The sequence below is a fragment of the Mesoplodon bidens genome (genome assembly GCF_964165515.1).
Source record: "Mesoplodon bidens genome assembly, chromosome: 5".
In the NCBI taxonomy this organism is placed as follows: Eukaryota; Metazoa; Chordata; class Mammalia; order Artiodactyla; family Ziphiidae; genus Mesoplodon; species Mesoplodon bidens.
Window position 1 is genome coordinate 133,148,744 of NC_138161.1, and position 18,523 is coordinate 133,167,266.

An 18,523-nucleotide genomic window follows, 5' to 3' on the forward strand; every position below is an offset into this window, starting at 1 on the left:
TGATACAGAAAGGGAGGGTGTACCCACATACATAAGCAAAGGAAGGCAACTAATGAATAAAACATCTTTTTAGAAGTGCAGAAAAGTCAGTTGCACCATGTTAAAGCCGTTGCCAGGCAACATATCTTTTCACAATAAACACTTGTGAGTCAGATAACTCATGGAGACATTGAATTGGCAAATGTAACTGCTCTCAGGCAACTTCTGCAGGGTACAGAATGCTCACAATCCTTTGCACAACATCAGGAATGCATCTCTCCTTGTAACAACTTCTCCTTTGAACCACATCATTTGTTTTCGTCTCTTCATGGGAATTCCCAGTCTTTACGCCCAATCCCTCTTTATCTTGCAGGCATCAGGATGCACATGCAGATCAGGAACACATTCTTCACGGTCTAGGGCTGGGAGAATGCAGGCATCCCACCTCAGGTGTGGAATGTTCAACTTTTGCAGAGGAGTTTAGAAATAGGGAAAGCCAGGGCTATGAAGAATCTCTGTTGGCTTAAGAGAAAATGAAAACCAAACAAAACAAACACTACACACGTTTCTTTATTAAATCCATTCAGTGAGAGAAAGAAAATACCCCCAAACTTGGTCACTGGGAAAGATGCAGGACACATCCGGAATAGTGATTGTCTTTCAGAGGATGGAATGAGCTGACCTCAGGACCACCCACCCTTGTATTAGCAGAGCAGACGGAGAAAGCAGATTTTCAAACAGTAACTTGCTATCTGATATTCCTGGCAGAAATACAAAAACATACTTCCATCTCAAGTTTATGGCACCATAATGTATTCCCTCTAAGCTTTCCAGATCGTTCCCATTGCCAAGTGTCACCAAAATATAATCACAGCGACTAAACAAATTAAATGTTCGGTTAAAGACAAGCCCCAAAAAAGAAAATGAGTAAGGGAAAGAAAAGCCCCCAGATTGGTAATAAATTAATGCCATGTCAGGCTTTTTAGTCAGTGAGTTTAGAGCCAGCATTTTACAGTGCTGCTATGGTGCCATGTGACCAACATAGGGAGAGTTCCTTTCCTGCCGGATGGGCTACACTGCACAAACCAGGGCTCCTTAGGTTCTGCTTTGTTTAGGTATTGCAGCAACAATGGCCATCTTTTAAAAAATAATTTTCGATTATTCTCACTTCATGCTTCAAAATATATCTCATTTTTTTTTGTGATAGCAAGATAAGTAACAAATACCTTTTGTTACTTTAAGAGAAATATGAGTTCAATATTTCCCATGTTTATTGAATGAGAGATTAAACATTTTATTGTGGAAATTCCCTCCCCCACATGCTAAAGGTTAACATTTGTACACATCCTTCCAAATACTTTACTATCCTCCCATTATCCATTTTTTGGTGTGTACACAATTTCAAAATTTGATTGTGTTGAATAATATGACAGTTTCCTTTTGGGGGAAAAATGAATTAAGCTAACAGAGATCGAAATGCAGCAATTCTGAAAAAAGAAATTTAAGGCTCTTTTGTATATTTGTACAAATTTTGGAGCTGGGTATGGTCTTCAGAATTTACATATTCCAATTATTTTGTGATATAGTTGTAGAAATCAAAACCTGGAGTCTGAAATGACTTGCTTAAGTTCATCAGTCTAATTTGTTAACTGACTCTAAAACTAAGAAAGTGGGCTCTAAAAGTTAGCAATACTTTCTTACATATTATTTCTGCCTCTCCCTTATAATGAAATATGATATGACTTCAAAACACAAGTGAAGGAGTATTATCTCCAAAATTTAGAAAGGAAATGAATAAAACCACAATGCCATTTTGAAATAGTTATCTATATTTCATAATATGTTTCTTCACTTTTAAGATCAAAATTTATTGAGGAGAGAACTCTGTCTAAACATGTGTCTTGAATATATTGGTCAACCAATGTCAAGCACTTGTGTTGTGTAGCAATTTATGTGGCTATTAATCAGTTTAATAAGAATGCCCATGCCTATTCATTAATTTTTTTCTTTTAGAAATATAAAAACAAGCAAATCATAGGTCATTTAAGAAAGACTTGAAATACCGTTAGTGTATTAAAATTGATTGTCCAATTCTATAGTTGGTATTGTAGACTTAATTGTCCAATTCTACAAGTCCATATGTGTTTTTCCTAGAACTAAATATTGTCACTTTATTACGTATGTCAAAAATTATACTGTGCATCTGCCATATATGTTAGTCATCTTAATGCATTAGTCTTGGACAAGATACTAAGCTTATTCACCCATGAGAGAGAGATAGTAATACTTGCTGTAAACATTCACACAGGGACAAAATGAAATCACAAATAGGAACTTATTATCAATCGTAAAGCACCATACAAACATAACAAAGTATATATTTTATTCCTTATATACGAATATCAGGAACAAAAGTACAATATTGAAATTTCCTTGTATTGTCTCAAAGGGCAAATAATTAGAAGGAAATTAGTGTAGCAAAGAGATACTCTAAGTAGGTTAACATGCAAGTGTCTTTGGCCTTTATGACCACCTGGACACTTGAAGCTATGGGAAAACTATGTTTGGCCAATGGGTTCTTCTTATTATATGTCCATGACGGTTTTCCATACATTTGTCAAAGTTTTAAAAATAATAAGACATAAAATGTTTATTCTGAATAGACAAATTTTTGCTACAAATTATGTTACAATTGAAATAATAATTAATTTTGTTAGAGAAATTCATATCAAGTTGTAATAATTTCAGCCTATCTTTTGTAACTGCCTGTTTCTCCTATCACTTTAAAGCTAATTTAGGCCACATTATATACAAAATTAAATCTTACTTTCATAGCTACACCCTTGGGGTTCAATGAAAAGGCTTTATGAGCTAGAAATGAAAAGTACTGGTTGAAATACTATTACATTATACCAGCTATTATTAAGGCAATTTACAAAGTTGGTGCTAAAACTATGCACATTTTTCATTGTCAGCCCTCATATATTTAATAAGCCCATGGGACTGTTTGGTATATAATTTGACAAATAAAATCAATTGAAAAGTAAATAGCAAATCAATGGCATTTATCACAAAAGAAAATTACACTATACCAACAGCAGCATTTATTTAACCCAATATTGTTATGAATTAGCACATTTATACTAAGTGATTCCAGGAAGATATTTGGGTGCTGCATTCCTTGGCTATGAATGAATATGGTTTCATCCCGGCAATTTCCTCTTTGAACGTGGGAAAAATAATGAAATTTACGAGAGTATACTTTCAATAAAATATACTTCTGACTTTTTAAGACTCTCATAGTTTCTCTACAGCAGTATGCTGTGACGTGTACATATGATTATGTTGTATGAAAGTCCGATGGTCCTCAGAAAATTTAAAATATATTTCATAATTTGAAAGAATTATTATATATATATAAGTTTAAGGTAGATAATAGCTATAAATTATTCCTTTCAAAGACTTGAAAAGATTAGTAATATTTAAATCACTATAATATAAGTAAGCATATGCAAATGTGTGATTTTTATCATCTTAAATCTTGTGTGTTAAAGTGGTTTACAGTTATTCCATATGACTGTATAAGTTCTTATGAAAAATATAAAAAACAAAAGACACTTTGAGACATTTCTGAACTTATTTTTTAAGTACATCATGAAATTTTTCGTCTGTGTTATGGTATTTCATAATGAAAAATCTTCTCTATCAAGAGAACAGTATTTGACGGCTTCCAGTACAAACACAAAATGGCTATTAGTGTTTTCCATTGAAGGAAAAACAATTTAATGTTCTACTTGATAAACAACTGACATATAACACCTCTTTTAATGTTAATGTTTCATTTTAATGTCTAATTTTTGTATTCTTTTGCAGTAATAAGTGATATTTCCACATGGCGGTGTATCTTTTTGTTTCTTCTATTCAGTATGGCTGATACTTTTGAACAGGTTGTGGTAACTACATTGTAGATTAATAAAAGGAATGTTGTCTTCATACTGTGTCAACCATCAGGGTTAGGAAGAAGCAGGGGATAATTTTAGGATCTAAAAGAAGTGACTAGAAAGGTTAGAGTGAAAACAATGGAACGTTTTCTATTCAGGAGAATCCAATCTTTTTTTGAGAACATAATACTTGTCAGGCCAAAGCAGGGGTAACAAATCCAAATATCTACATACACCTGTCACTGTGTGAATTGTGCCAATATACAACCACAGAGAATGGTGGTCTTGGAATGAACTAACGCGCAAGGCCATGCCTGCTTAGATGCAAGCAAATTGAGAAATTTAAAAACCACTATGAGGCCAAAGTAAAGACTTCTGAAGGCTGAATTCGCCCAATAGGGTTATCATTTAGCAATCCCTGAAGATTTAACATTACTCGTGTGTGTGTGTGTGTGTGTGTGTGTGTGTGTTTTCTCAGTTTCTAGTCATGAAGTCCCTAAGGAGGTGGAGAGTGGGAAGGGGTACAATAACTGGTCGAAACTGTTCCACAAGGAAAATTCCACTAGATTTCAAAGAGACTAATATGTTACAAATAGTCTAGAAATATACCACATATATTGTGGACATTTGAGTAGATTTTGGCTGACTACTAGGTAACTCCTGGTGAGGGCAAAATAAAGCATATGAATGATATATATTAAATTAGTAAATTATCTAAAATTTATACTACTTATTAGGACAATTTCCATTTTGTCCAAAACACGAGGAAAATGGATTCATAATTGTTTACTTGGAAAAGCTGAAAAATGTTTCTTTTCTGAATTTCCATATTCATAACTCCAGCAAATAATTGACGTAACTAATTTGATTGCATGGAAAGTAATTTAATTTTATGATGTCTACAACAATTAAATCTATCAAGACCCATAAATTATGAAAATAGAGAAAGGCATAATAACGTGTGAAATTTCAACTATTGAAAATGTTTCTGTAAGAGGAGTTTTTTACATATTAATGCTTAGATTATTTTATAATTTTATAATAAAACACTATTGATTTTTAGTTTAAGAATTGAAATTTGGATTTAAGCTTTGGATAGGTCTACATTGATGTTAATAATATATATTATTTATTTTAAATATTCTGACTGTTCCTATTTTTGGAACCATTCATTTGGGGCCATTAATCCAGAAATTTGTTTGCTCTCAATAAGTAAGATTGAAGGTCGAAGCTCTATATTTATGATGAAATAGAAGATAGCCATAGAATTAATGTTTAATTCCCTAAACAGTTAGTTCACATGCTTTTCTGGTGTCTCTAAATGAATGATTTTAAATATGACTAATAAGTAAATGGGGGGAAAAGACTACATTACTTAGGAATTCTATTAGGCTGTCAATTTAAATACTCATTCCTCAGGCAAAGTGCAACTTCACATTTAAATAAATGTATATTAAACACTTTAAATTGATGGCACCAACTCTTCCCTTGGGTATGAATCATTTAGACTTTTCTAGTACACTGTTGTAAAGCACAACATTATACTACATTAATCTAGTATATTAATATCTTTGATTATAAATTCACCATTAAGAGGTGAAAGTATGTCTGATGATTCTAATGAAGTTCAAAACTACTACACAAAGTAGCAAAATTATTATTGTTTATGTTACATCCAGAAAAAAATCATTATGTTTCAACTGTATCAATATTTTAAAGCCAATTATTAAAACAACAAAACCTCCAAATTTGCTCCATTAAATGGTCTTCAATTCATTAGCCAATTAAATTTGATTATTTATTCACACAAGAATTCACAATCAAAATGCATGTGATTTTGTTCCCTATCTTTAGTGTTGTTAGGATATAAACTATGTTATTGTTACAGCAGATCATATTTAGATACATCAGAAAATCAAATTATGAAAGTTGAAATGAGATATTCAATTTGACATACTGTTCTTTTCTCTTGTAAGCCCAGATTTTAAAATTTCAGATTATACTGAACTGATTTGTTGGTTTCAAAGATTGTCTGACACTAACACGTTTTAAACTGATAGGAATAGTACAGCACCAAACCATTCCTGGTGTGCAGAAATACATTTTACAAATTTAACAGCAGTGAACTCTTTACTGTATAGATAGATAACACATATATTGTTAACTGATAGGAACAAATATGAAAATATCATTTAAAGATGAACTAATGCTCTAACTGAAAGCAAATTATTTAATTTTACCTTATTGCATTTGAAGATTGAGGAAAATTGTATAGTTTGTTTAAAATGTTAATGTATCATTTTCTGCTTGACCTTTTAAAAATCTGGGTAGAGTGAATACTTAAAGTGATTTTGGAGATTATCTACTAATTTACCTAGATTATTTGTAATCAGTAACATATTAATATGTTAAGTAAAAGAATTGCAAGTAAAGAAATTACAGATGAAATGTTCACAAATATTTTTAGTGAGTTAAGTTCTAACTTTATTTTTGTAAACCCTTTCATGTTTATAAATATATAATGGCTCACCACAACTACTAAGTGTTTACTTCGATTCTGACAGCTAGCCAATCCTTCATTAATTAAATATATCTATCCAAGTTGGTTTTTTAAAGACATACCAATGAATTCAAATTAGTTTGTGAAATGTTAGGCAAATCAAATTTTGATTCCCCCTATTTTGAATATCCACTTGTCTAGATTCTTCCCACCTGCTGTCATGTGTTAATTTTTTTTTAAGCTTCATCTATTTGCAAGAAAAGAAAGAAATTGGTATTGTCTTGTGTTGTTTCATCCTTAAAGCGAAACCATTTGCAAGAAAATTATAGGTCCCTAGTGTTGAGCTTCTTTGCATATTAATTTTGTTAGCCTTACCTCCTGTGGTCTTTAGTTCTGGAAGGTCTATTAGATAATACACAAGATAAATTTTTCCCTTGTATTTCTGAGCTAGTAGAAAATACATCCATTTTCTCTTAAAACTGAAATTTGCAGTACTAGTCACGCACATTTTCCCCTATTTTACAAATAGAGATTTATTTAATTAAGCATGTTAAGCACTGTAATAGTCAATATTAGTTATATTCCTGTAACCCAAGTTCCTGAGAATACATATTAATGTTAAGTAAATATAAGTATTGCACAGCGTTCCAAACTAGTCAATGTAATATCACGAAATGTGAACTTTGAATAAAAGCCTGAAATCATAAGGATTACTTTTTACTATACATAAGTATAGTTCAAACAAGTGTCAAAAGCAAATCATTCATGCACATTGGAAATATAATGATACAAAAATAATCTATTTTAGATGGAAATCATCCATTGCTAGTGACACAAGTATATGAGGATTTTATGAAAGAAGGACATGTGCTTATTAATTTTTAAAATTCTAGATATTATTTCTTCATTTCTCTCTTTATAACATTTCACTAGAATCTAAAATTAACTCGCACTGTTTAGGTTGATCCTATTTGAAAGCTAGTATTTTGAACATTCCTAAATTTGACGTAGAGGTATTGAAACCAGTTTAAGAGATTAAATACGACAATGAAAAGAGAATATAAGGGAGTGAAATAGTTACCTAGAAATTAGACTAATTAAGAAGTTAGACTGGGGCCTCCCTGGTGGCGCAGTGGTTGAGAGTCCGCCTGCCGATGCAGGGGATACGGGTTCGTGCCCCGGTCCGGGAATATGCCGCGGAGCGGCTGGGCCCGTGAGCCATGGCCGCTGAGCCTGCGCTCTGCAACGGGAGGGGCCACAAGAGTGAGAGGCCCGCATACCGCAAAAAGAAAAAAAAAAAAAAAAGAAGTTAGACTAATTAAGAATAAATAATGAAGAGTGAGTTTGAGAAAGCTTTCCCTTTAAAAAAATTGGCACTACGTTTTTAGTCAGAGCATCGAAACTGTGACGGCCCGATAAAGGCAAATGGTGGGATGAACTGGGAGATTGGGATTGACATGTATACATTAATATGTATAAAATGGGTAACTAATAAGAACCTGCTGTATAAAAAAATAAATTAAATTTTTAAAAAAGGCAAGATGAACATTGTTTGCTGTTAAGAAGAGGCTCAGGGACTTACAGTCTGAGAATTTTATAAAATTTCTGAACAATTTTACTTATTGGAGTTGTCTTCCTATCATAGAAAGGAAGCTATAAAAATGTTACCAAAATCAAAAAAGTAATTCTTCTGTATGTTATTTAAAACAAATCAATGATAATTTGTACTAATGGAAAAAAAGTTTTAACAAGAGATTCACTAGGTTTTTACATTTGTATATTTTTTAACATTATGAATTTATAGATATATATGAGGGGCCAACACTAGGGAGGAATCAAAGTGCTTCAATATTTAAAATGATATATCCAATACTGACAGTTTAAAAAAATGGGTTTATTATTAATAAAGCTTCTTCAAACTCTTAGAACTGTCGAAGAGTTGACACTCTTTGTAGTCTAAACAGATCAAAGTGAAGAGAAAATAGAAATGATTGGTAACCTAACCTCTTCATCTGAATCTAGCATCATGTTACTATTACCTTTTGAATATATTTAGAAATATTATATGATACTGAAGCAGAAATTAAAATGGATTTTACAATATATGAAATCACATTTCATAAATCCAACAAAATATTTTGATGGGAACCAGGAAACCCTTACTTTTGTATCTAAAACATATGTATTTTTTAATCCGTCTTGAGTAGAAAAATCACAGAATATATATATTTCAGAGGTGAACAAAAATGTAGAATACAGTAATATGTTTAAATGAAGCTCTTATTTTAATTAGGTATTAGAATTAAGTTTTAAGGCAAATATGAGCCAAACACTTGAGGAATGAAAATTATACCATTTCTGTGTAAACTTTTTTTAAAATTAATTAATTAATTTATTTATTTTTCGCTGAGTTGGATCTTTGTTGCTGCACGCGGGCTTTCTCTAGTTGCGGCGAGCGGGGGCTACTCTTCATTGTGGTGTGCGGGCTTCTCATTGCGGTGGCTTCTCTTGTTGCGGAGCACAGGCTCTAGGTGTGAGAGCTTCAGTAGTTGTGGCCCACGGACTCAGTAGTTGTAGCTCGTGGGCTCTAGAGTAGTTGTGGTGCATGGGCTTAGTTGCTCTGCGGCATGTGGGATCTTCCAGGCCTAGGGCTCAAACCCGTGTCCCCTGCATTGGCAGGCAGATTCTTAACCACTGTGCAACCAGGGAAGCCCTGTGTGTAAACTTTTAATGTTTTGTTTTCTTACTATCAAAATGTTTTGTTTTCTATTATGAAGCTCAAGGATATTAAAATTATAACAGTTTAATAATATGTTCTTCTATGCTTCCTAATTTTATTGCTTTGTTTACATAACTACTGAGGAAAACATTATCCAGAAAAATGATTTTAACCTTTAGGTATCTGATCAAAGTACAGAAGTCTGAAAGTAAAGCCATCTTATTAGAAATAGTCTTAAGAATGTTGGATAGGCTTACTTAGCTTCCAGGCTTGTGTCTTATAACAACAAAGATGTTGGAGCAGTTAAGATAGAAAGTGACGTATGGTGATGTATTCGCCTAGAGAAAAGTGGTGACCCCAGTCCTCACTACTTTGACTTCTTTCACTGCAGTTAAGCTTCAAAGCAACGAACAATTTTGCAATTCTAAATTAGTTTAGAGTCCTTAATTCATTTGCTTTCTCAATGATTCTAACACTGGGGATAATGCACGAAATGTGTGATATGGTCCCTTGTTTTTTGTTAATAAGGAATATGTATATTTTTGATACACAGAAAGATAACCTTGTCAAATAAATCATTTTTTATTTTTAATTTAAATATTTGTTTTATTTAAATTTTAAAACTGCACATTTTAATTGTTATTTGCTGCACTAAAGCATATGCTTCTTAATTCTTTATCCTAAGAAACCTAAAATTCTGCATCTATCAAGTTTCCTCAGATTTTACAATAACTGTAATATTCTGATTCTCTTCTGAGCTACTCCTTATAGGTCATGCTCATTCCTAACTCTTTTCCGAGATCAGAAGAGATCGGGCGCGTTCAGGGTGGTATGGCCGTAGACCCTAACTCTTTTCATTAGGCTCAGTGTGTTTGAAAATTTATCTCATTTTCTCTCACCAAGACTAAGTCGTTGCTTTCCTCAATGCCCAGCTCAAGTCAGTCAGTGTTCACTAACTACTAACCATAGTATCATAACATCTGTATGCACCAAAGATACATACAGATGTTATGACTATATGTATGTTGCTTCATGGGGCTGGGTAGCTGTTTTATCTAGTCATACCTTACCTCCTCAATTTAAATGTATGTTTCTTGACAATAGGGACCTAGTCATAAAATCTTTAATTAACAGGACTTAAAATCAAAATGAAACCTCATATTTCCTATTTTTATTGTCCAGTGTTTTTTTCACTTTATCGTGATCTATGATATTACGGTGGCAACAAAAAGGGTTTTTTTTTTTTTTGAGCACCTATCGCTAATTTACTCAAGTTTAATTGTTAAACATCCAACCAAATTAAAATGTGACAGCATACGTATATATCAAGGAAGATGAGTTCCTTTACGTATGTATGTGGCAGCTACTAGAAGTCTACAAAGTGTCTTGAATGAAGTGTTCAAGAAACTTGAATAAATCTTCTATTTATTATTGCCACAATGCTTGACAGCAATCTGGACATAAAAAATAAATGTTAAAAAATTATTAACACCAATGTAGTTATTATTTCACTTTATGGATTCTTATTACCTTATATTTCACTTGTTTTAAAAAAGTAAAAAATACTAGATTACTTATCTCAACAATTATGTATCTGTACTTGATTTACTTTTATAGAAGCATATTTATGTCCTTCAGGTATATTTAAAAATCATTAGGTATGTATTGACTTGAAATATTAGCACTGTATTAAAAATAAATTATCAGCTAAGTCTATAATTCAGATTATAGAAAAATGTAAGATAATGTTAACAGTTCTACCCTTCAAATTAATATAATTAAAATCCTGTTTTACTGAATATATTTACATTATACATTTTTTCTCTTAAAATATAAATGAATACATTTAAACAGTTTTTCTAACAATAATGCATTAGAAAGCTATTTTTTATTCTATACTGTGTAGATACTATAATTTTAAGTGAGAAAAGTCTTAAAAAAAGAAAGCTATATTAGCTTTCTCTTCCTCAGCGAGGTTCAGTTTTGATGATTCTTGGATTTTAAAAGGTACATTTCAAGAAATTTACTTTCTTTCTCTCATAACCATCTCAAAATATAATTACTTTCCATAGAGTATAGAAAAGCTGTCAGGGCTCTTTATATTTTATAAACAAAGAGATCCCATTCTCTTTCTAACATAGGAAAGCAAGGAAAATAGATGCTGAAATCAGGAAATGGAAAAATGCAGGAAATGAGGTAGATGCCATGCAGAAAAAGAAAAAAGAACCCCAGATGTAGTTCAATAAAACAGCTGCTCAGGAGTATCCACAGGAGTCTCCTCTCTCCCCCAAACAATCTACTTCCACTAGAAACACATTTGACTGATACACGTTGCTCTCAATCCTCACTTGATCAATTTGTTCTTGGGTTTTTAAGTGACTTGAATGTGTTTTTTAAGTTGCTTTCAGTGTTTGACTCAAACACATTCATATATTGAATAATTAAAATTTCCAGTAGATAAAATATTTTCAGTTGATCTGTGATGTTTTATTTTAAATTTACTAGATGTATATATTTAAAATAAGTACTGAAAAACGATGTCAAATGTTAATTTTGTGAGCTTTAAAATGGTAAAAAGGGTTTTATCATCACATATATTCTTGGCCACATTTACAAACAAAAATTGTTTTAAATATGCGACAGGAAAAAAAATTCATTTGTTGACCTGAATAAGTAAAGGGTCTTTCACATGTAATTTGTAACATTATGTTTTATGCAGGGGCTGGTGCACAAATTCCATTGCGGGTAGTCAGGATTAGGGAGAAAGAACTGTTTCCTCTCTAGATTTAATAGCTGGAAGCATAAGAAAGTGTAACAGAATCTTTCCCCTCTAATTTTTCACTTACTTCCCCAGGGAATTTGTTTTATGGTTAATGTAGAATGGCATATACCTTTTCCCCACCATCCTAAAATATCTCAAATATTAGAAAAGCATGCCTTCCCAAAGTCCATGCTTTTATAAGCCATTTATGGAACAGAAGACTCTTTGTAATCCACGTTACACACATGAACAAATGTTTGATGTGAAGACTTCATACTATGCCTGGGAAACCCCAGCTGAACTTTGTTTGCCAAAAAACTTTCACTTTCGTCATGTGCAAAAGCCAAAAGCGTCCAGTTTTTAAACAAGTCATTTGACAACATGGGACTCTGATGTAACAATCCAAAACTAAACTCTGAAACTCAGCAGCTTGGGGTAATAAAAAGATGAAGGGCTAGGAAAGCTATTACACAGAGCTAGGTGTGTGTAGAAGGGAGATATCCAGAGAAAAGATGTTTCTGGAACCCATTTCAGAGCACACAAGACCTACTGCTTGCTTCTCAGCAGGACTGGTCCTGAACGTGGCATCCAGAAGATGCCAGCTCTTGGTTTCTCATGGAAGTCTATCACATCGCACCAGTGCTTGCAATTTGGAGAAGAAGGTAGAATTCCTGGATTGCATGAATATGGGAATTTACTACTTAGGTTTTAATAACTAGGGAATGAGAAACGTGCAGGGCTGTAAACATTCATATGCAGAAATAACTAAAGCATGAAATTAGCTACATGTTAGTCTGAGTTCGACATCTGTCCTTGAAGGTATATGGACCCTGTAACCTGAAAAAGCTCTGGAAACTATAGGAACTGTAAGGCCCTTAGAGGTCTGAGGGTAATACTAAAGGCCCAAGAGGAGCGGCTCTGTTTCTGTTGCTTGGATGACCTGAGGGAGCTGGATGAGTTAAACTTTGAAGAGTGCAATAGGTTTGCAGTACTCCTGAGGTTGGAAAAAAGTGAATTGTGGCCCAAAACTAAAAGGTCACATATTCCGGAATGAAACTGATATAACCCCTCTCTGTATCCTTTGAAGCATTCTCAGGAACATGAATGAAAGAAACCTATTATTTGAGGTCAACTGACCATAATATTTGTGGCAATTTCATTTTCTTTTGCTTATTATTTCATCAAATATGGGTTATTTGATACTTCAGCACTATTTTTGAAAACCTACTATGTGCCAAGGTCTGAGGTATTTTCAGCGAGAGATAAAGATATACATGCCATAAACTTTGCTCCATTTAATATCTAGTTGGGAAGATAAAGCCAAAATATAAGAAAAGTTTTACAACAATATAAACAATTCACAGTAAAAACAAAACAAAACAAAACACCACAGAAACTGAAAGACAACACATGATAAGTTTGGAAATCAATGAACACTCTTTATGGTTTGCATGGCACCCTGACCACTAACAGAAAAAAAATGTGTGTTTATTCTATGTGTTAACAAAATAAAATACTAGATTTTAGACTGGTATTCAGAGACTGGACCCAGGATCACTTCTAGGTTTTGATTGCCTGTTGCTCCTGGTTAGTCATTTGTAGCAATACAATGAACTTTCTCAGCTGTATAGTTTGTCTTTGCAATCATTTATTTACTCACTCAACAAATATTCTTTGAGTGTTTACAATGCAAAACGGAAATGGAACTAAACAAGACATATATGGTTCCTCCTTCCTGGAACTTGAAGTCTAGTAGAGAAGACAGATGTGGAAGAGTTAATTTCAAATGTAATCAGTGTTACAAAAAGAGATGTACACAGTGCTATGTAAATATATGCCAAGATCTAATCTAGTCTGAAGGCATTAGAGAAGAGAAATGCCTTTTAAATCAAGATAAAATAGTAGGAAACTTTTAGTTAAGAACATTGAAGCAGAAAGAAGTAAACGGATTTTAGGGATACTGAAGAGACATAAATGACAAAGCTTAACTAGTCTCATGCTTGAAGTGTGACACCCACTTCTCTGCTTAAATGATTAAAGGGATGATAGTTCTGCACTTACAAATAAGGAGCCTAGAGTTTGGAGTAATGTGGGGGTCAAGAAAGAAAGGGAAAAATGCATTCCCTACCTGCGATGTGAAACTTCCAAGTAGTAATACCAAGTAGGTGGTTAACTATTTGGATTTTGAGGTCACAAAGTGGTTTGCTCTGGCTATATGTGCTTGGGGGGTCACTGTTATATATTATGGAGCCCCAAGGGATGACAATATTAATAAAGAAGGGAAAGGCAGTAAGAGAGCAAGAAAAGGACTGAGGAAAAGAAAGGGAAAGAAGTTTTGGAGAAGGAAATGCTCAGCCAGAAGAAATACCCAGAAAGGTCCAATACATGAGGATTGAAAAGATTCTGTGTTACTTAATGTACCGTACTCTTCTAGTTATCTGTTGTAACAAATCACACCAAAACTTAGTGGCTGGGCTTCCCTGGTGGCGCAGTGGTTGAGAGTCCGCCTGCCGACGCAGGGGACATGGGTTCGTGCCCCGGTCCGGGAAGATCCCACATGCCGTGGAGCGGCTGGGCCCGTGAGCTATGGCCGCTGAGCCTGCGCATCTGGAACCTGTGCTCCGCAACGGGAGAGGCCACAGCAGTGAGAGGCCCGCGTACCGAAAACAAACAAACAAAACAAAAAAAAACCTTAGTGGCTTAAAGCAGTCATTTATTATTATTTTTCATGGTTTGGGGATGAATTGGGCTCCGCTGCTCTATCAGATAGCTGCTGCTGTGGGATCGTCTGAAGGCTTGATCAGATAGGGCAGCGAGCATAACTTTCTCCCTCACGTGCCCAGTACCTCTCTCCCGGTATCTCACGTGCCCAGTACCTCTCTCACAGAGGAGTTTACACTTTGCAGAAACTGCCAGGAGAGATAAGAACTACACCTAGATATGATACAGTGTTACTTTTTTTTCTAATTCAATTTTGATTTCATGTTGGAGTATAGTTGATTTACAATGTTGTGTTAGTTTCACGTGTACAGCAAAGTGATTCAGTTATACACAAGCATACGTCCATTCTTTTTCAGATTCTTTTCCCATATAAGTTATTACAGAATATTGAGTAGAGTTCCCTGTGCTATACAGTAGGTCCTTGTTGATTATCTATTTTATATATAGTAGTGTGTATATGTTAATCCCAAACTCCTAATTTATCCCTGCCCCCTACGTTTCCTCTTTGGTAACCATAAGTTTGTTTTCGAAGTCCGCGAGTCTGTTTCCATATGGTGTTACTTTTGATGTTGTAGGGCTGCCTAGATTCATGAGTTGTAGGGGTGTGAAAAAATATAATTCTCTTGATGGAGGAGTAACAGGGACTTATGGCAGAAGAATGTGTGTGATTGGAAACATTGTTATGGCGATCTTCTGAAAGTACATTCTGCTCTAAGTAAATGATTACAGTTGTCATTTATTGTGTATTCTGTACAATGCGAAGTAGTAGAAACTTTATATACATGATTTCCACAGTTTACAGCAAAACTTTTAAGGTGGATTTTGTTATCCTCGTATTACTAGCTGAGAAAATTAGCTCAATGTGGTTAAAACACTTGTCCAAGGTGTCATAGCTAAGGAAATAGCAAATACCCAGTTATGGTCATGACTTCTTACATTTAGTAAACCACTGAACTTATACTGCTTTACTATAATTTTTTTGAAGTACAGGTGATTTACAGTGTTGTGTTAGTTTCAGGTATATGGCAAAGTGATTCAGTTATACATACATGTATGTTTGTATCGATTCTTTTTCAGATTCTTTTCTATTATAGGTTATTACAAGATATTGACTATAGTTCCCTGCACTATACGATAGGTCCTTGTTGTTTATAACTTTTTTTTTTTTTTTTTTTTTGCGGTATGCAGGCCTCCCACTGTTGTGGCCTCTCCCGTTGTGGAGCACAGGCTCCAGATGCGCAGGCTTAGTAGTTGTGGCTCACGGGCCCAGCCGCTCCGCGACATGTGGGATCTTCCCGGACTGGGACACAACCCCGTGTCCCCTGCATCGGCAGGAGGACTCTCAACCACTGAGCCACCAGGGAAGCCCTATAACTATTTTTAAGTGGTAATTACTAAGCAATAATTGTCTTGTTGGCAGTGGACAATATTTATTTAAGAGGGAGGAGAAGGAAAAGAAGGAAGAGGAGGAGGAGGAAGTGGTGGTGAAGGAGGCAGATGTGGGGAAGGAGGAGAGTGCTGAAAGAAAGAAGTGAAAGCTCTATGGAGATGGCCAAATGCAGGCCATGTTTCCTCCTATACCTCTAGTGCCTTGACTAGTGCCTAATACATACATGTTAAATGATTTAAAAAGTATTTAGCTATTCCCATTTTTTGAAAATTATAATAAACACTCCAAATAATCCCTCTATATATGGCACTTTCCCTTGAAATAATGTTTATTGAAAAGTTTTGTGAGCATATTGCTAATTAACGAAGACTTCATACTTGGCGTCACCAGCATCATCATCATCACAGGGCATTAAGTTACTAGTTTCTGGTATTATTGAGATGCAGATTTTGTTCCTCAAAACACTCCTTGTGTCAAAGAAAGGAGAAAAATATAAAGACATTAAAAAATCCCCCTAAATGTACACGCCAATCTATAATACAGAGGTTACAAATCAAAGTTAAATGTATATGTGAACAGATAAAGAGTGTATCATGAGTTTTATGTTTCAAAAGAAGTTTGGGAAAACCTTGTGGTTAGTATGAGAACATTTCATAGGATTTCACTGGTCCTTTGAGTAAGGAAGACTTATTTGAATAAGGAAAAATCAGTGGTCATCCACAGGAGTATGCCCTGTGCTCCATTATTTCTGAGATTCCAGGAAGCCAAGCATCAAGAGAGAAGACCACAGGGGCAAGGAATTGGTAGGAGAATGCTGAGCATTTGTGAGCAAAACTTCTCTTTCTAGCTTCAGTGCCAGCAGGTAGGACCTTTTGAATGCCGCCCTTTTCCTTTTTCAGTTTTTTCTCTTTTGCTCTTCTGTTTGATCTCTTACCTCCTGAACTTGACAATCACTGTGCAGGCACCCTGCCCTGCACCTGAAGTGCTAGCTAAGCTCAGTGAAAAGTATTTAGGGACTGGTTGTAGAATCTTTGGTGTTTTAGGGACTGCCAAACCTTCCACTGTCTCTAAGGGGACAAATGTCTTTGAACAAGCATAATTCAGCTATACGGAATGGCCTTAGATGAACTCATGTCTGACACTTCTCCACAATGATGGTTAATATCTTGACCACTGATAATATGTAAAATACTTTAACAGTTAGAAATGATAAGTCTGAGTTTTAAAAATCATAGAGGTCAATGTAAAGCCTATAATTTGGATCCTAATAAAGTCATCAGTGTATTTTTATATTGATGAGATCTGGTCAAAGGAATTTAGTTGACTTCAGTTTCAGTATAAACTAACACATAATCCTTTCACCACCACCAATAAGACTGGCATAACTTGAAGATTTCTTTTATTAAAAGTTAAAAGTACAATGTCTGGCATAAGGAAATAAATAGAATCACTATACCCGTTCTCATTAAACCACAGCCGTGTTACTGAATTTAGTTCTGATCATTGTATTTTATAAGAAGAAGGCACTTGGTATAATAAGTGTCTGAAAGCTATCTCAAAGGATAAATATTAGAAGTTACTAGAGGAGAGACAGGAAAGGAAAACGTTAAATGGAAAATACATAATATCCATAATATCCAAACTTGTGTAGAGTCATCTGCTGGGGAAATCAAGGTTCAGCAAAGTAGATTAATTTCCTTATCTGCAAGTAAGGAACCTATATTCATTCATTCTTTGAATAGTTATTGAGCTCTGCTATGTGCCAAGCATTGTACTGGGTGCTGCTGATATGGAAGGGAACAAAACATACAAAAATTTCTATCTTCATGGAGCTCCCATTGCTTTTCTTCATCTTGACATGTAAAAGTTCAGAGTAGATTGCTATCTTTAATTCTAATGTTAGAGCTAAAAATCTTAGCAATAGTTAATACCATTACTGGCAACAAAAATGCCACAGAAACTCTTTATGTGGGGCTTTAGATCCCTGCTATGTGGACACTTCAGCTGCCTTTAAAATTAAAGGCAACATAGAACACATGATTCCATCATGTGTTCATGGATAAGTAACTAAAGAAAAAAAAAACCCACAGTGTGAACTTACTCAACAAGAGCTAACAAAAATATTGAGTCTGTAGAGGTTCATCAGAAATCAGACAACTCACCTTTCTCAAACTTTGATTTCAACTTTCACATGTGCATTCACGCCATGTATTGTATGGGTCAGTGGGCTGAAACCACATGGTTTTTAAGGCAGTTAACATTATCAAAGGAGCATCTGGAGGATGTTCAAGGTTAATGAGAATTCCATCCATGAACATTTCATTGAACTTTGGGAGTTCCTTCTAAGATGTCTAGATTCAGTGTTATCATTTTTATCAATATGAGCTAAAATTTTGCTTATATTAACATTCCCTTTTCACAAATAAAATGTCAGAAATGAATAAACAGCACTCTCATAATTTCCCCATTATATATATTAAAGGATGTAGACTTATAAGCAACCAGCCATATA